General features: G+C 37.9%; 1 pseudogene; it reads right to left on the bottom strand.

The window, feature by feature from the left end:
* Positions 1-732: 732 nt before the first annotated feature.
* On the bottom strand, positions 733-829 carry LOC138827111 (U6 spliceosomal RNA; annotated as a pseudogene).
* Between the last annotated feature and the right edge of the window lie 19,378 nt (positions 830-20,207).

The following is a 20,207-nucleotide window of genomic DNA, read 5'->3' on the forward strand; positions in this document are numbered from 1 at the left end:
ACAGCTCCACTTCCAGTTTTCTAGTGGTTTATTTGAGATAAGAGTACCACAGACTTTCCTTCCCAGGCTGGTTTTGAACCATGATCCTCAGATCTCAGTCTCCTGTTTAGCTAGGATTATAGGCATGAACCACCAGTGCCCGGCAGCACCAATATTTTACTGTAAAAATTCATGGATTCCGCGGAATTCTTCCAAGTGAATTGCCTGCCTTGGATGGAAAAATGTATTCAATAGATTTTGTAAACATGTATAATAATTTCTTCAGAGTTTGTGATTTTTTAATAAGAAATAATTTTAATTTACCTGTTGAAATGAGTATTACAGAAACTAAAATATTTCTGGTGCTTGTCTGAAAAAGTATATTTTAAAATATTCTATATTCTATGTTTGCATAATGTTCACAATTTATTTTCTCCTAGATATACATTGAATTCTATATTATTTTATAATATATACGTTCATTAATGTGTCCTTTCCGATTGTATTCCATAAAGAAACAGTTTGATTCCTTTTTTTCTAGGTCTTAATATTATTTTTCTTTGGGATAAAATGACAATGTTGTTTAATTTGAAAAGTTTTGTAAAGTTTATGCTATGTAAATGCCTTTCTGAGGTGATTTAATACACTGATGTCAAACTAAATTTAATTATATGAATTACGTGTATTGTTACACTTGTAATTTTGTAATCAACTTTTTAATCACTTTTTTTCATTTCTTGCATCTGAAGAATGAAAAATATGGAATACTTCTCAAATTTTCATATTATCCTTGTGCAAGTGCCATGTTAATCTCTGTATTGTAGTTTGAGTATACGTGCTGCTGAAGCATGTAGTATCCTCTAAATTTAATAGTTAATGCTGCAATCTTTATACAGGCTTATATCTATGGGTGCCTACTTGTAACAAGGAAACCTTATTGTTCCTAACAATGCTATCGATCTTATTTCCCTAAAATTCTGTGAATATTGGAAAAAATTATATTGATCAGTCGATTGCTCACATTTGCAAACTTTTTTTGCCAATGAATATCTTAAGTCTTTTTATTTGGAATTTGATCATACTCTCTATTATTTATAATTAGGTCCAAAGGTGATGGCTTTTTCAAGTATTTATTTATCCAGCTTTGTGGACCTAATGGATTCAAACTAAGCGTTGCTTAAGAGCTACTTCTAAACTTCTTCAGCTGACATTTTCCCAAATGAGGTGTTACTGGAACAAATGTCTACCTGAGCCTTTACCCTTCTTCCATGTGGGAACAGAACAACCAGAATACCTTACCCTGACAGCAAAGATTTTCTTACTAGAACAAAACTAATCTTGGTTACAAGGGATCATAGAGAGATGAACAGTTCAAACAGAACTGTTCAGACGAGAAGGTATTTTATCAAAATATAATTGTTTATTATACCTTCCATTTAAAAGTAGCTAAAGCCAAGAAGTGAAAAAATTGTTCGTATGCATGATTACTTAATGTCCTGGCCTGTCTGTAAGTTCCTGGCAGGAACTTACACTACTGCCTTTTTATCACCAAATATTTTCATAGTTGCAGGAGAAGTGCATATGTTTCTCCTCATTATTAGGCATTAAATTGATAATGTTTTAATCACAGTGTTTCCTCTTGCCTCCATGCTGTAAATCTACAAATGATAAAGCTTTAGATCTAACTCTATCAAACACTGAAGTAGAGATAATGGAATCATACTTTAAAACAGAGTTGCCTTTGATACAGTAACTACAACAGAACAATACAAAACGTGTGTCTTTTAATCATATTATATATAGTTATATGTGCTGATTTTATATTTCACACAATGAAACTTACTAGAATTAGTTGATAATTTGACAAATAAATTGATATTTATTTACTCCAATAAACAGAATTGGAATATAAATATTTAGGTTTCAAATATGTATTAGACTAGAAAACGTATCAATGCAATCTTTTTAGTATAAACTTGTGATACATTATAACTCTTCTTGGTCTTCTGAATCCACATGATAAAAAAAACAATGTTTTCCTCTAATCTGTAATGGATTTTACTCTGCTGCTCTGTTTATTGTTTTAACTTGCTTGTCCCATACTGCTTTTGTCCATATTTCTGAAGCATTCTTACTGATTATGCCCAAATTTTGCTAAGATGTCTAAAAAATATTATTCTTCTGCAGTACCCATGGGTCCTAGGATCTCAAGGCCCATTTACCTGCATCATCAGATAACAGGGGCAAGACTTTTCACCAAGGCCCATGCAATATATCAACACAAAGTAATTGAAGACCCATCTCAATTTCGCATTTCCTATATTTCAGGGCCCCAATTCCTTGAGATGCAGGAATTAGCAGTAAGCAATTGTGAAATGCAAGGCAACTTAAAATGAAGGATGAGATCACAAAATTTGAGAGAAAGTACTGTAATTCAAACATTCAACTTACAGATGACCAGCCCATATGAATGAACAAGTTCACAAATTGTCATAAGATTATTTTTAATACCCCTCACCTATGATTAACGAAAGATTTTATTCCAACATAAGTGGGCCAAAAAATAGTTCCTAGAAAGATAGATCTATAATTGGTCTACCAAAGCCCGAAAACTTGACTTAGAGGTCAAATGTAATTCAGAAAAACATTTGAAGCACTAAGGAGTGCTTCAAAACACTGGGAATTCAGTACAACATGGTTCTGTGGTATAAAAATGTCACTCTCAAACCAATGATAATCTACATTTAAATAAACTTTTAAAAATCATTTTCGCCCTTACTTCATTGTTGGTGGGAATGTAAACTTGTTTAACCACTTTGGAAAGCAGTATGGAGGTTCCTAAAAAGACTTCACATAGATCTCCCCTATGACCCAGCAATCCCACTTTTGGGCATTTACCCAAATGTTTACAAACAAGACCACACTAAAGCTACCAGCACAACTATGTTTATTGCAGCATTATTTCCATAGCTAAGATATGGAACCGACCTAGATGTCCCTCTGTAGATGAATGGATCAAGAAAATGTGGTATATATACACAATGGAATTCTATGCCTCCATCAGAAAGAATGACATTGCCCCATTTGTTAGGAAATGGAAAAACTTGGAAAAAATTATATTAAGTGAAGGAAGCCAGGCCCAAAGAAACATAGGTCTCATTGTTTCCCTTATTTGCAATGTCTAGTATATGTATGAGTCAAGCGGAAAAGGTCAGATAATGTGAGGTCAGGAAAATGAACCATTAGATATGTATTTTAATGTTTTTTTTCTTTCATGCATGTGTTTCTAACGCATTTATAAGATTATCTCTTTGTTGCTTTGTATGTCCCTCCCCCACAGTATAACCCCTGCTTTCACTATATTTGGTGTCAGTATAACTTGTGGAGGAGATGGGGAAAAACCAGTGTTTAAGGATACAGGTGGACCTCTTGCAACAATGAGAAGTACAAGTTGTCATGTCCACAACGAGGTTTACAACATCCGTGCGGGGGGGGGTGAGGGGGGGAAGGAGAAGAATTGGGATTCGGGGGGGAGGGTGGAGGCTGGGAAGGGATGTGAAGGGTAAACCAAAGGAGGAGGCTGCAATGCTTGGTAAGAAATATACGCATTATCCTGCCCATGTAATTGTAACCCCTCTGTACAGTATGTTCACAAATAAAATAAAATTAAATTTAAAAAAATCACTTTCGCCAAAATAACATTTGACAAGTTAATGATACTTAGTGACATTACAAGTTTTTCAAGTGTAGGGAGCAAGTTACAATAGAGTTGAATTATTTATACAGCACTAATGCCAAACATGTTCAACCATTCAATAAAGTGTAGAAATAGTACCACCCACAATTTGTGTTTTTCAGTATGGGCCTTTCAGAAATGTGTTTAATATGTCAGCCTCCTAAATTTCAAACCCAAACCTTAGCTAATAAATTTCATCATTTAATAAGGTACATTTTAAACAATCACAAATAGTTGCCTCATCATATGTTATTTTATGTTTTCCCTCTGTCTAACATAGTAAGAAATATGACTTTAAGTCTTGAGTATGGGTAGTAATCAGAGATATGACAAACATAATATCTGTCTTCTATTTCTATCATATTCCTATCTAGGAATAAATTATAATGTTCTTCTTTTTCCAAAACTTATAGGTAGTAGAAAATATTATTCCATGTAAAATAAAAGAATCACACGATTTTACAAAGCCATTTATAAAAATGCATAGTTAGAAATACATTCTAAGCCATTTTTTAACTTTCTTTTTGACTAAAGATTAATCTTTCAAACGGTTGAGAAAAAATCATGTTTAGGTGCTTCCCGTCTCCAGTCTTGCAAATTGTTGCTGCAGATGAATGAATTATGGAGATATAAGCTGACATCATTTCAAGAATATGCAGGATTGAAACTCCATGGAATGTATATAAACCTTTCAAAGTATTAATAGACAGTTTAACAGAATGACTATCAGAAGTTGGAACCAAAGAGGAATTATAGTAAAGACATAGAATGAATGAAAAATGAACAAGGAGCAAATACAGCTAGAATCCTGAATGTACATATATGATGAAGGAAGTGGTAAATTGGAAATAAATCTTGGAGAAAGGGTTGGTTGAGAATGATAGAAGGAGTGACTCTGATCTAGGAGCATTGGACAATTAGATGGATATATTTAATTGTAACACAATTGCACAAACTTTTAAAATTCAGTTAAAAACACATCTAGAAACAAAAACACACAAAAATCACAACCAAACAGCAATCTCCAGAGAGTATGAATATGACCACTCAAAATTTTAATCAGTTAATGAAGGGCAGTCTTGGGAAAAGCAAACAAAGCTGTTCAAAGAGGGAAGTTTGGGATAGGGGAGAATTTTCAACAGAATTAAATAGATTGTCTAAGGTTATAAATCACCTGCTGCATACAGTATCTTACTTCTAAGAGATTTCTGTCTGAACTGGATAATCCAGTCCTGAGAAACACTTGGTAGCTTGTGAGGTAGAATGGAAGAAACAAGATCAAGAACGCATTACTCCACTGGAGAGAAAACGATCCTCTATATTTTCTCTAATCTCTCTTCCCTACTCTTTCTTCATACTTTTAAGTCAATTGATTTTGAATTATATTTTTCCTTCTTTCTTCTGGCAAAGTGATTGGTCAAAGTAATTTCATTAAATATTATTTGCCATTTTCTTCTTTCATGCTGTTTAATTGGCCAAGCGAGTCCATAAAACTTCCCTCTTGTATTTGGTTGCCATGAAACAACATCTATGTTAATAAGGAGAAATCTAATGTAAAACTTTGTCTGCAGAAAACAGTCCAAGATGCTGTGATCACAAATATTTGGCTATATTTTTTTTTCTTTTACCTTGAAAGACTTCTTGTGTCTAAAGTGCCCACAAAAATAAGTACTCCATCACTTGTTGGTTCAATCAGAATTGTCTAACATCAAAGATATATTTTTGCTAAGAAGATGCTTAGAGGAAACCAAAAAATACTGCACTTTTTAATCTTCTCTCTTAAGATTCTCCTTCGATACCATATCAGGAACAGTGAAGTTATTCTATGCAAAATTATTTTAATAGGTTATTTTTCTCTTGGTCTTGCATTTGTTCACCAAGATGTATGGAGGAGAATAGAGTTAAATCACCCATACCTTGGAAGAAAGTGTCTGTTACAAAAGGAAAATGCTTCTATGTCCTACTTCTATGTCCTACTCTTAGCTCTTGCCAGAGTTCCAATTAATCACAGCTTCTTGGCTTCCAGTCTAGTGAAGCTGAAGGACCATACGGGCTCCACCACTGCTACATCTTCATTATTTCTCTTTTAAAACTCTTCAAGTTGCCTCATTTGGATGTGGAATGTATTTTCATGTCTTCATTCAAGCAGTTCTGCATTGTAGTGAGCCAAATGGGCTCTGTAAAATCACTTTAGGGAGTAAAAATACTAACACAATTTACATCAAAAAGTTTTGGCTTCCCTTCACTGCTGAAGTCAATACGCTTAGCTAAGGCTTCTAAGAAAAATTTTATTATTAATTTTTCCATTTTCTCAATTCTTTTCTGAACTTTTTGGCATATGTAATAAAAGAAGTCTAGACTACCTCATATTAATAAGAATATTATTTTTTGTGAGCCACTTAGAAATGTGAAATCATTGGTTTGAAGTATCCAATCAAATTTTTTTCTGTGTTTCACTGCTTCACGTCCAAAGACATTGTGGAAAGTGACACCTTCTTTCATTGTGGAGGGCACTTTCTCCCTAAATATTTTGACTCAAATTATCTTTTTCAGAGAATTAGTATTTGGTAATTGAAGGTACATTCACAAATTTTGATGCCTTATTTTTTAAAGAACTTTTATTTTGTTTGGGTTTTTTTTAACTGTATTTTTTTTGTCTTTTCTTTTTTGGTACTGGGGATCGAACCCAGGACGTTGCACTTGCTAGGCAAGCGCTTTGCCACTGAGCTACATCCCAGCCCTTAAAGCACTTTTAATTTAAATTCCAATACAACCTTCTTTCAAACAGTGAGAATATAGTTCCTGGGTAAGGTCAATTCCAAGGGAACCTACAGGATTTACAGCAAGGTTTCTGAGGTTTGTTTGTTTAGTTTGAAAAAGAGCCATCTTCATCCATATTGCTCCCTCTCTACTAAGTCTCCATGGATTTCTTTGCATGAGAGCCTATTCTTCTAGGCAATTTTAAATTTTCTTAATAGGCTAAGTTATTAAAAATTTTGAACTATTGAATTTTACCTGTCATAAATTTAAATATGTTGAAAATCCTTTATCAGAACCGCAAATTCACCAATCCTAATTCCACCTTTACCATCAAAATGTTAACATGTTGTTTTCATGATATAGTATCCATGCAGCTATTATTTTCCAGTGGCTTTGTTATGCATATATGTAACCATATTAGCTGATGCTAAGCAAAATGAATTCCAAGATATGGAACCAGATTTTTTTTTCATTTGTGGTTGTTGTTTTTGATGAACTATGTGATTTCTGTTTTCTTTGGGGTTTTCCCCTATGGTTTATCCCTGCTGTATGGTGAGACAATGGTGAGACAAAGGACAAAAGGCAATCCAATGCAATAGCAATACTCACAAGACAATATGTTGGAAATGTACTTTACAACTTGTGAGGGGTGAAGGGGTGAAGGAAAACTGTGAGAAAAATGAGGGAGGGGTAACAAGTTTGAAATGATTTTTATTCACTACCTTACAATTAGTGTAAAGTCACTGTACATCAATTTGATAATAAAATTGAAAAAATAAGCTGTGTAAAATGTAATTTTACTGTACTGACACAGTAAATATTATTCTTTATGTAGTAACATTTTAAAAATCAATAATATTTGGCTTCTAATTTGAGTTAATTACCCCTTATTTATCAGAGGTTCATCAACTTGAATGTTATCCAACTAGACACTATTTTCACAATATACTTGCCAAATTTTTCAAAAAAGAATAAATTTAGTACTTTCTCATTCTAAAACAGAAAACAGGGTCTGGGAACATGGCTCAGTGGTAGAGCGCTTGCTTTGCATGCCTGAGGCCCTGGGTTCGATTTCTCAGCACCACATAAGCAAAAAGAAAAAAGCCAGAAGCTCAAGTGGTAGAGCGCTAGCCTTGAGCTGAAGAGCTGAGGGACAGCGCCCAGGCCCAGAGTTCAGGCCCCACGACCAGACCCAGTTTAATACTATGTAAACCCATAATTTTAAAAGTAAGTAAGTTTTTAAAGAGGACAGAATATACGTATTCTTCAAAATTCCTATGATTAACAACTACTCATTTTTAAATTCTCAACATTCCTAAGAGATTCAAAACAGTACCTGTTTGCATGTTAATTAATTCTGCAATAGATGCAGTTTCCAATGGGGTGTCCAGATTGAGAAGTAAACAGAAAAATAGCCACATTCTTGTAGAGGATAAAACTGTGAAGCATGTGTAATAATTAATTCTTCAAGAGTAAGCAATTGTTTATAAGAGTAAGCTATTATGTCTATGACCATCAATCCCAAGATTTATGCCATAAAGTCATCCTAGCCCAAAAGTTTCCAACTTATAAGGGACACCTTAAAATTCCTTAATTCACATTATGAATACCTTATCTCTATTTTGAAAAAATACTACACCTCTGCTAATGTGACACCCTCCTTGTTCTGAAAAGAACACCACAATAAACTGAGCTGCATCATTTTTCCTCCACTGGTATTCTTGAGATCAGAACACTTGCAAATATTATTTATATTTAGACTTTTTTAAATATCATAGATATTCAGTATGCTAAGATAGGAAAATTATGATTCAAAGCCCACCCAGGCATGAAGGTTTCTTAGAATCTTATCTCCAAAAAACTTCTCTGCAAAATCCAGACTCAAGTGGCACTGATGTTGAAGTGGTAGGGCTTGAGCCTTGAGCATAAACAGGATCAGAGACCCTGTCCATGCCAAGAGTTGAAGTTCTACGATGAATCAATGAAAAAAAACTGAAAAGAAAACCCCAAACCTAGCATTTTTCTCTATGTATACAGAGGCACGTAAATAAGGAAATGGCTTCCTGTGGTACATATAGGTAGAAGAAAGAAGATGTCACACAATTACTCTCTTCATACCATATTAAACCAAACCTTGAAAAATTGGTTTTTCTAAATGTATAAATTAATGTCATCCATTTTTGGCAACTCTGTCTTGATTATTCATATTAACATGGTATACATGAACTCTGCAAATTATCTATTAACTATGTTCTAATTATAACTGTCGTGAAAGAATATCTAGGCAAATAGAATGCCAGAATTATTTGTGAATTTTTCAATTAATCCCTCTACTTTGAAAGAATTTTGTAGTATCCTATAGAATATGAAATTACAAACAAATCCAAAAACTATATTTTAAATCTAAATTCTAATTTAACAAGGTCTACAAAATCCTACATTAGACGAACTTTGCTATTTCTCCAGTCTTAAGCTTTTGTAATCCTTCAACATTTATTTGGAATCCAACAGAATGTGGGATGGGAAACATGAGCTCTTTTGCATCTACGAATGTTCTGTAATGATGAGAGCATTTAAAACACAAGTGAGGATATATATGAGGTGCATTCAATAGGAAACTTGACTTCTCAAAACATAATGACAAAATTAGGCCAAACTTCCAACTGTGTATTCCTTTCTTGTTGTTTGGTTAGTTTTACTGAGACAAAATTATTCTATCTGGTCCAGGGAAGGTATCATTATGTAATTCCACTCTCTTATCTCTTGTCTGAGTGCTAGAATTCCAGGCTTGTATCACATTGCCCTGCCATAGTTTGTTTATTTAATCTAGAAACAGACTAGAAATTCTGAACTTCTCCTATGATTTAATCCACTAGACTGACTGCTCAGACTGTTTATGTACTATTTTCAAAGGTGTTTTAACATTTGACACAGGATATGAACATTTTTGGATGCACCTGCAGGCTTCCCTGATTCATTCCACTATGTATCCTATCCCGTTAAGAATGATTGCTTGACTCTCTTACTATCTCTGGTCCCAACCTATGTAATATTCTCAACTTCTGGGGGAAAGTTCACTTGAGGGCTTTCTAATATTAAAAATTATCACTTGATTCTAGTCTTACTAAGGACCAATTTTCTATTGTTTTCTAACTTTTCTACATATTCTGAGAGTTGTTTCATTTATGTATTTTTGTGTGCACCTATAAGTGCCTCTGTGTGTATGTGTATGTTTGTATGTATGTATGTATGCAAAAACTTAAAGCTGTAATTCAGCAATCTTGCTCGTGACTGGTATCCCAGCTTTGGCTGGTTAATTATAGGTAGTGTTTCAAAGCCTATACTGTCCAAGCTAAATGCAAATTGAACCTCCCAGACTCCTTTACATTCTTAGGTTTTATTTTTCTAGGAGTATCAACTTTTAAACTTCAAACACTTTTGTGAGTGTAAAGTCTAACTGTAGCCCAGATTTTTAACTCAAGAATTCATATAAAGTTAGATGAACATATACATTACATATCCTGGGTGTACACTGTTAGCAATGTGATCATAAACCAAGTTTTTGTGAGATCTGAGGATTGGGTTTTAAAGTCAGCACGGGTAGGAAAGTCCTGGAGACTCTTTTTCTCCAATAATTACCAGAAAACTGGAAGCGGCACTGCAGCTCAAGTGGAAGAGCACTAGCCTTGAGCTGCGTTTCAGAGGGACAGCGCCCTGTCCCATATTCCAAGTGCCACGAAAAACAACAACAATAAAAAGGAATATAAGAAAAGGAAAGAACAAGAAATGTGATCTTAGCCACCAGGTTCATTGCTAGTATAATTCCTGTTCCCTCAAGATAGACTCTTTTTTTCCAGTTAAGTCTGTTCTCCCATATGTGTCTTGCATTGGAAAAAGAATCATTCTTCCATTCTCCTTTTTGCACATTTACATGATTAGCAAGCGTTATTTAGAAACGGAGTGGCCTCATGCTTCATGTTCCACTTAGGGGTAATGCTTTCTCTATATCACTCCCATAAATCTACATATGGGACTTGGCTTTATTGTTTCAATTTTTTATTTGTAGAGTCTTGTATATTGTATTGAACACTTATACATAAACACAGAACTTTTTCTCCTATAATTGCTATTGTTTCTTTTACGGTTAACTCATGTACAGTTGGGAAATTAATGCACAGCATAGAGACTCACAAAAAATTATCTGAGAACCTTCTTACCATTTAAAATTCACCTTAATTTACAGAGCACATGAGAAGTTTGAACAAAATATTCTCATGGATAATGTATTTATAAGCAATTTAAATTGCATTTGTCTTTACTAAGTGGTCTCTGAAACACGTGTTACCTCATGTCCAAAAGTGTCTTTGTGCTATTTCAATGAAGCCAGAAAACATTCATTTTTTTCTGGAGCAGCACCATAAATTGTTACTGGAAGTAAGTGGAAGAAACTGCTACTAGATGTGGAAACTGATCCCAGGAGAGGAATTTAACATAGAGAAATGACAAAGTTCAAGTTAACTATTGCATTCCTTTGTACTGTACAAGAAAAGAATCCAAGGCTGGAAGGAAACTCTGTCCCTGACTTTTTTGAGTGTGTCCTTTACTCATATAAAACTTGTCTGTAAACTTCTGGTTGAGAGTTTTGCAAAAGGAAACAATATGCCATTTGAAGGCAGGCATAGAACAAAAGGAAATAACTTTAAAAGTGTTCTACTGCAAAGAAGCAAAGACGTGGAGGTTTTAAAGTGTCTTATGGATGGATGTTTCACTCCTGAGATTATTCTCTTGTTGCAGGAATCAGTTTTCAATTCATTTAGTCTGGTCTTGAGTTTTCCATAGCAATAACAATTCCCAAAAATCAGGATCCAGTGAGTATGATCAGCAAAAGCAGCCTCTTCTCAGACCACCACTATTTTAAGGAGAGTCCCAAAGAAATACCCAGGTTTTGTTTTATTTGCTTGTTTGTTTAGTTTGTGCTGGTTCTGGGGCTTGAACTTAGAGACTGGCCCCTGTCCCTGAACAGTTGTCTTTCTTTCCTACCTGGCCCAAACCTAGTACTCCACTGCTTGAGCCAAAACTCCACTTCTGGCTTTTTTGGTGTTTAATTACAGATAAGTGTTTGACAGACTCTCTTGCCTGGGTTGGCTTTGAACTAAGACAGTAAGAAAGCTAAGTGACATCAACTCTATGGACATCTCTTTTGAACCTAGAAATATTAGATGAAGTTTATTATAAAGCTAATAGTTGACAATTTTTAAAGAAGAGAATATGTTTAGCAAAGAAGCCATAACAAATAACTCAGTAAAAGTAGGTGCACTACTAAATCATTTGGGAAGATTACTATTGATTTAATCATTCCTTTGGGGGAAACATAAACCTATATTTGCACTTTTTTGTTGGTTGTGGGGATTGAAACTTAATCCTGGGCACTGTCTCTCAGCTCTTCAGCACAACTTGAGCACTCTACCACTTTAGCTACAGCACAACTTCCGGGTTTCTGGGGTTAATTGAAGATAAGGGTTTCATGGACTTTCCTGACCAGGCTGGCTTTGAACCACAATCCTCTGGACTCAACATCCTGAGTAGCTAGGATTACAGGCATGAGCCACCAGCACCCCACTCATATTTGCATTTATGTGCACTTAATGTCACTATGTAGACAAAGAATGGAAATATGAACCATATGATATGACATTGCAGCTTTTCAGAATAATTAAGGTAGCAATAAATATGTCCTCCTTTTCCATTTTGTTACATAAATGACTCATGAGCTATGGGACTCTTATATTAGCATCCTCTTTCATCTTTGTAGGTGTATTTAGTATTAGGAAATGTTCATAGATAAATACAGCAAGACAGATTTTTAGAAAGCAAAGGAGATCAGGTATGAAAGATCAGCATAGAAGGAGATACATTCATCACAAAGAGATTAAGAACTAGCCTAGGAGATTTTGAATGCCGAAGGCAATGAGGAATAAGCCTAGTTGATAACTAGTTCTTTAATAAGCAAAAATGGTTCCCTAGAACGGTTTCTGCTATACCTGAGTTACTATCATTTATTCTTTCCATCTGGCGTTATTCCTTCTCTTCTGTCACAACTGTTAATTAGCCTCTGCCTGTTTTGTAAGATGACTGGCCAAAATAGTTTCTGAATCTCACTTACACTATCCTTCTCATTGTGATTAGCAGTGACCCCACTCAAAAGCCTGGAATATTTGAATTTTCAGAATTAATCTTCACCTGACATCTAAGCACATTCCTAGCATTAATTGCTGTGACCCAATGAACAAAATATTTTTTTCAACACAGTATCCTTACATAGGTAAAGTACATGTATTAGGAACTATTGTCAGGTATCAGTATGGAAGGAGCAATTATATATTCCAAGTATGGGTTCTTTATTTCGCATTTACTAACTAAATGTTCATTGTTGTTGTTGCTGTTGTTTTGGCAGTCCTGGGGCTGAAACTCGGTGTTGGGAATTATTCTTCAGCGTTTTTTTTTTTTCCTCAAGGCTAACCCTCCACCACTTGAGGCACAGGACCACTTCCAGTTTCCTTTTCAATTTATGTGGTACTGAGGAATTGAACCCAGGGTTTTATGCATGCTAGGGAATCACCATACCATGAAGCCACATTCCCAGAACCCTAAATGACTTTCTTAAGATGGCATTACATTTTCATTCTATAACTTTGTATCATAATTTTAGCCAGGAATTTTTGCTAGAAAAGAGCATTGAACACAGTACTTGAGTCCAGTAAGGCTAGATGGACAATGGATTACTGTCACAGTGTAGCCAGGGCACAGAGGGACTTACCTCATGGAGCTGGTACAACAGACTGAGCGAGACAGCTCCTGACCCACAGCCTACCTCGAGAATGAGAGGACCACCTTGGTTCCAGCCACATGGGGATGCTGGACCACCTCCTCCAGCACCCATTGAATCAGTTCCTGAGAGAGAAAGCAAAAGAAAGAAGGTCAGAATTACACTTAAGCCAAGTGCTGGTGGCTCAGGCCTATAATCCTAAGTACAATGGAAGCTGAGATATGAAGAATGTGGTTTATAGCCAGCCTGGGCAGGAACACCTGTGAGACTCTTATCTCCAAAGTGGTGCTGTGACTCAAGTGGTAGAGTGGTAGCTTTGAGCTGAGGAGCTCAGGGAGCTGCCCTAGGCCCAAAATTCAAGCCTCATGACTGAAAAGAAGTGGACTTCCCACCAGAAGAAGTGGACTGAATAGCACCCATTGTCCTAGGGAGCATGGCAGAGAAGTCAGGCCGAGCTTCCTGTCAGCTGGGAGTCATTAGTAGGTCACCCGGCTTCTCTATGCCTCAGTTTCCCCAGCTTCAAAACTGAACAAAGTGAAGGATCCCGTTACTCATGGGGATAGAGTAATAAAGAAAGAGAGCCATGTTTTGTTTCATAATCCCATAACTGTTGCACTGTTAAGAACACACACCATCTGAGATCTTTCCGGGTATCTTCCTATCATATGCTCACAGAATTGCCAAGAACAGTATCAGATGGCCCCTCCCTCTGTGCCTGTCCCTGCTCCAGAGATCCCTCTGTATCAATCCCTTGTTTCCTCACAACTGTCCAATGAAGAGATTGAAGTCCAATGGTTGAGGCCCAACCCAGAGATTCACCTCTGGTCAAGAATTGGCTGCCGTGGACTGAGTTTGGAACAATCCATCTAAACCAATGACTGAGCATGTCGCTACATATCTACCATCCCAACTACAGAAGAACGGGCCTCGTGGCTCAGGCCTGTCACAGATCAGAGGACCATGATCCAGCCCAGAATGAGCATATATTAATTCTCCATCTCAGAAATGCCCAAGACAGAAAAGCTTGACTCGATGTTAGAAGACTTGACTGGCAAGCCTAAGGCTATGAGGTCAAACCCTAATATACCAAAAAGAACTAGAGTCCCAGTGCCAGAAGCTCATGCCTATAATACAGGTACTCAGGACGCTGAGATCTGAAGATCACAGCTCAAGATTTAAAATAGGGTTGTCCTTGCCCATCAGACATCATTATGAGAAGACCCAGAGACTGACCTATGCTGTTGCGCTCCATACTAGCAGAACTCATATCCTTAATAAGAGTTGGCCATGCTCTCTGTCCTCCTGGGAAGCCATCCCCTGCAGGCCACACTCCCAGATCCTCCCAAGCTCCCACTGCCACCAACCAGGCCCAAGGGAGTACACAGCTCCATTGCACACAGATCCCTTGTTCTTGTAATTTAACTGTGCTGTGTCCCCTTCAAGCCTCTCACCCTTCCTGGCCCCCAGACCTCAGGTGTGAAGCCCATACATGCCCCAAAGATAACAGGTAGAAGTTACCAAAGCATTCAGCCTCCTTGTTACAACCCAATTCTACACACACACACACACACACACACACACACACACATACACACACACACACACACACACACACATCCAGACAGGTGACAGAAGACTCCTCCATGCAGTACCTGCAATTTGCCAACTGATCACTCACCTGAGCACAGTCAGGCTGTAGAAGGAAAAAGATTATCTCTCTGTCTCTCTCTGTCTCTGTCTCTGTCTCTGTCTCTGTCTCTGTCTCTGTCTCTGTCTCTCTCTCTCTCTCTCTCTCTCTCTCTCTCTCTCTCTCTCTCTGTCTCTCTGTCTCTCTGTCTTCAGGTGAAAGTTTGACTGAGCACAGAAGACAAGGGCTCATACAGCAAGGGTGTCTATCTTCTGCATCCAACACCTCCCATCCCCAGAAAAAAAGGAAAAAAACCCCAGAAGGCAGGTGTAGACATGCTGCTCCCCACCTCTGACTAAAGCCACTGGGCTCCCACCAGGGAGTGGAAGGGCGCAGATGTGCTGCTGTGTGGCTCCCACTGCTCCAGGCCAGGGGATCTTTGGCACCCACTCCTCACCCAACCTGCATCTCCCCATATCCTGGACACTAGTGGCTGGGGATGGGGGTGGCATCCTCGGGTCAACCCCCACCCCCACCCCTGGGGCACATTTGTGGCAGGGCGTGGGCCAGACTGTGGGGCACAGGGGAGGCGAGGTCCGGGTTGGAGGGGAGGTAGTGGTGTCAACAAACAGAGTGAATCAAGGTGCTACTGGGCAGCAAGGAATGTGGGCGTGGCCACCATTCTTGTATCTCATTAGTCAGAAAGAACCATGAAGCATTAGAGGTGTGGCTGGAATCTTCTGATGCAGGCAGAATGGGTGGAGTCAAAATGAAGGCAGCCCCTTTCCCAGGGAACTCTGTCCAATCCATTTGGGGACAAGAGAGTGACCCACTTTAGCCGGATGGCTGCACAGATTGTTGTGTATGTCTGTTTGTTCCCAGATCTTGAACTCAGGATCAGGGCACAATCTGTGAGTTGTTTTTGATCAAGGCTAGCTCTCTACCACTGGAGCCACACGGCTTTACTTCTGTCTTTGATGGCACAATTTGGACAGGAGTCTCAAGGACTGTCCTGCCTAGGGTGACTTTGACCATGATCTTCCTTTCACAGCCTTGTAAGTTTTAAGGAGGACTGCTGAGAGCCACTGATGCCTGGTTTGGCTGGTGATCTTGGACAGACCTGTGAGTTCCCTATCCTCAGGTTTAAGTGGTAGGAGCTGGAGCCACAGCTTGAATCCTGGGCTGCCAGCAACAAATGGCAGGAGATCCTATGAAATTCATTCCTATTCATATGATTACCAAAGGAATGTGATGTATGTCATGATTAAATGGGCAGTACTTGAATGATTCGAGGATAAAATTATACACAATTACATAATAGGACACTGGTCGATATTAATTAATACTTTATGAAGCATTTAAACAATCACCTTCATTAAATGGAGGCCAAATGAAATACCTACGAATTGGACATCACATAGCATAGAGATGCCATTTTTTTTCTGCCAGGACTGGGATTTGAACTCATGGTCTAGGTAACCCTGCTGTTGCACTTTGTGGGAAGGGGAAGCTTGCCTCCTTGAATTTAAGAAATTCAAGTCTGTTTTTTAGGCCTGAAATCGATGCCCACAACTAGAAAACATACTATTTGTTTACATTTTAAATATATGATTTATATTTTTAAACATATGTTGACTCCATATTGCATTCAGTGTAGTTATTTTATTTTTTGTTTTATTCATATACTGACTACTCATTTTATTAACTATTATGACACATAGAACAGTGATTACATTGATTACATAGGATATAGGTTTGCATATGTATTGCACGTCCTTCCTGACACCCAGGACTTTCACAGAAAAGGAAAACATGTGCCATCATCAGCTTCTTACTACACGATTCATTTTTTGGGAGTGCTAGTATCTGAACTCACAGCCTTCAAGGCCCAATTCATGAATGGGTGAGTGTCAGCCTGCCATCCTGTGGCAAATTGAGCTGACAGGCAGTCCCGAGTACCTGAGATCGAGCCCCAGCAGTTGACAAAATAAGAACAGATTGACATACAGATGGTAGTAAATGTATATCTTTATAGAGTGCCTGAGATGTCTATACATTATTCAGTTATATAGACTACATTCCTACCAATTCTTGGGTATTTATAATGCCTCCATATAATTAATGTTATTGTTTTCATTCTTAACATGGAATCTAAATTTGTAGACATGTTCTCCATCATGCCAGACACCCAGGACTCTCAGAGAAAAGGAAAAAAGTTTCACACTTGGCTTCTTACTGCATGATCCAGTTGTTGGTAGTGCTGGGATCTGAACTCAGGGCCTAGCAGGACAAATTGGTGAATAGTTCAAGGTGACCACACCAGCCTGTGAGCAACAAAGGAGTTAGGCCATCCCAAGATATGACATTGATCCCCAGGGTGGGCCATGATAGTCATAAACTAATGATTTAAACATAGGATCTATATTTACATATATGTGTGGACAGTATCTTGCCTTTGGAGTACTTTTCTCCTTATTTCTGTCTTATGTAAGTATTGTGTATTTTACTGAATAATGTAACAGATATAGCAGAACTTACATGGAAGACAACCTATTGCCCTGGCTATAGGGTTTCCTATTCATTCTCCATCCAAGCTGAGACCCAGGACTTTCACAGGACAGGAAAACAGGTGAATCAATGGGCTTCTCACATCAGGATTCATCTTTTGGCAGTGTTGGGTTTTGAACTCACACTCTATCAGGCCCAATTGGGGAAATGGTCAAGGTGAGGACACCAGTCTGTGAGCAACGAAGGAGATAGGCCATTCCTAGGAACTGACATCGAGTCCCAGGGAGGTCCAGATAGTCATAAATTCGTAATTCAAATATAGGATCTATATTTACATACATGTGTGGACAGCATCTTGCATTCGGTGCACTTCTCCTTAATTTGTGTCTAATTCATGGAGTTATTGTGTATTTTACTGAGTATGGTGACAGGTGTACTGTGCTGACATGGATGACAATCTGTTCCCATAGTTATATGGTTTCCTATGCATTCTACATCCTAGTGAAAGCCCGGTTCTTTCACAGGAGAGGAAAACGTTCAACGACTGGCTTCTGACAACAGAATGAAACTTTTGTCAGTGCTGGGATTTGAATTGAGGTCTGGGTAGCTCTGTTGCACTTTGGGGCAAGGGAAATCTCACCATCCTAGAAGACTATAATGTCAGGCCTCATCAAGGGCCTGATTTGAAGCCCCAGTACTGGACAAAATAACAAGCCCACCTTTTTTAAACATAGGATCTCTCTTTACCTACAAGTTTGGTATGCATCTTGCATTCAGTGTAGTTATTCTTTTTATTTTGTGTCTTATTCATGGATGTATTGTGTATTTTATTGAGTATGGTGATAGATATAACTATGCTGACATGGATAACAACCTATTCGAATGCCTATAGAGTTGTCTATATAGAATTTCCATCCTCGCTGAGACCCAGGATTTTCACAGGACAGGAAAACAGGTGGATCGATTGGCTTCTCAAATCAAGGTGAATCTTATGGCAGTGCTGGGATTTGAACTCAAGCCCTAGCAGACCCAACTGACGAATGGGTCCATGTGAGCACACCAGCCTGTGAGCTACTAAGGACTAAGGCCGTTCCCAAGACCTGAGATGGACCCCCAGGTGGGGGGGGGGAGGAGGATACACAGTAGTCATCCATTCATAAGTTGAAGGTAGTATGCAAATGAGTACACATTTGTATAGATTAGGAGAGACGATAACCTGTGATGGAATCCAATCTACCATGTGTATACTGCTTCTTGGATCTTTCCAGATGTCTTCATTTCATGACTGTGACGATTATTGTCATGCTTAATCAACACTGCTTTACAAATAAGTGATACCCCATGAGTCTTGCCTATCATTTCCTAGTCACATCATGCATGAAATACTCATTCGATGAGATCGATCACATTCCATGACTTTTCCTGGTCCAGAAACCAGTTTCTCAGGATTTCCTGCCATTGCTTTCTCATGGGGGTAGGCTGAATTCAAGCCTCAGGCATGGAAAACATACTCCTTATATAAATATTAGAGATAGAATTTATACTTCCATACAGATGTTCAGTAGATACTGTGTTTGGTGTGGTAGGATTTATACTTCCATACAGATGTTCAGTCCATATCACGTTTAGTGTTCTTATTCATTTTATTTCTTTTTTTATCCATTTATTTACAATTTATTTTATTGTCTTTAATGACACCTATACCATTTATCCACTTATTACAATTTTTACATCATATCACATACCATCTAGATTTGTAGATGTTTTCTCCATCATGTCTGACACCCTGGACTCTCCCAGAAAAGGAAAACATGTGTCACACTCGGCTTCTTACTCAAAGATTAAATTTTTGGCAGTGCTTGGATCTGAACTCAGGGACTAGCAGGCCCAATTCATGATTGGGTGAGGGCGAGCACAGAAGCCTCTAGCCAATGAAGCTGTCAGGTGGTTCCCAGGCACTGAGATCAAGCCCCAAGTTTAGCCAAAACAGCAATACATGGCTAGGCAGAGGTGGTATACAAATAAATATATATTGTTAAAGAGTTCCAGAGCTGTCTATCTATGACTGAATGACATCTACTACGTTCCTACCAACGCTTAGGTATTTATTTTATCTCCATTGAAACAATATTATTCTTTTCATGCTTAATAAACTATTAATTAAGGTCAATCAGCATCCTAGGATTATTGCATCCAAACTTAGACTAGACAAATGCATAAACTACTCTTTCAATCTGTAATCTTATGCATAGGAATGAGTCTCTTGTGATCTCCTGCCATTGGTAAATGTAAGGATTAGGATTTGAACCGAGGGCCTATGTTGACATGTTGGCTTATGGCTTCCCTGATAGCCTGCCAGCCATCAGCAATGGCAGGCCAGCTCCACTTTGAAACCATGTCATTCAGACCCAGGATGGTCACCATGTAAAGAAAAAAATTGTAAAATCCTGAGCCCTCTACAGCTCCCCACTTTTTGTGCTGTTCTGCTTTTTTTCCTTCTGCAAGCCCCCTGGGCCTAGGGTCCCAGGATCAGCTTTGGGTCTCGAGGCTGCACCCCAGCCTAGGGAGAGTGAAGCTGAGTCAGAGTTACCATGACCTGAGATCAAGCCCCATGGTTGGCAAAATTAATTAACTAATTAATTAATTAATTAATTAATTAACTAAATTGAAATAATAAAGCTCCTTGGTTTAGAATTTCTGCCAGTTTTCTTTAATAGCCTGGGATTTGAACTCAGAGTTTTGATGAATCCGTAGCAATGTGACAGAATGTG

This window comes from Dipodomys merriami, unplaced genomic scaffold (genome assembly GCF_024711535.1).
Source record: "Dipodomys merriami isolate MVZ:Mamm:240054 unplaced genomic scaffold, mDipMer1.0.p SCAF_150, whole genome shotgun sequence".
NCBI classification, from domain to species: domain Eukaryota; kingdom Metazoa; phylum Chordata; class Mammalia; order Rodentia; family Heteromyidae; genus Dipodomys; species Dipodomys merriami.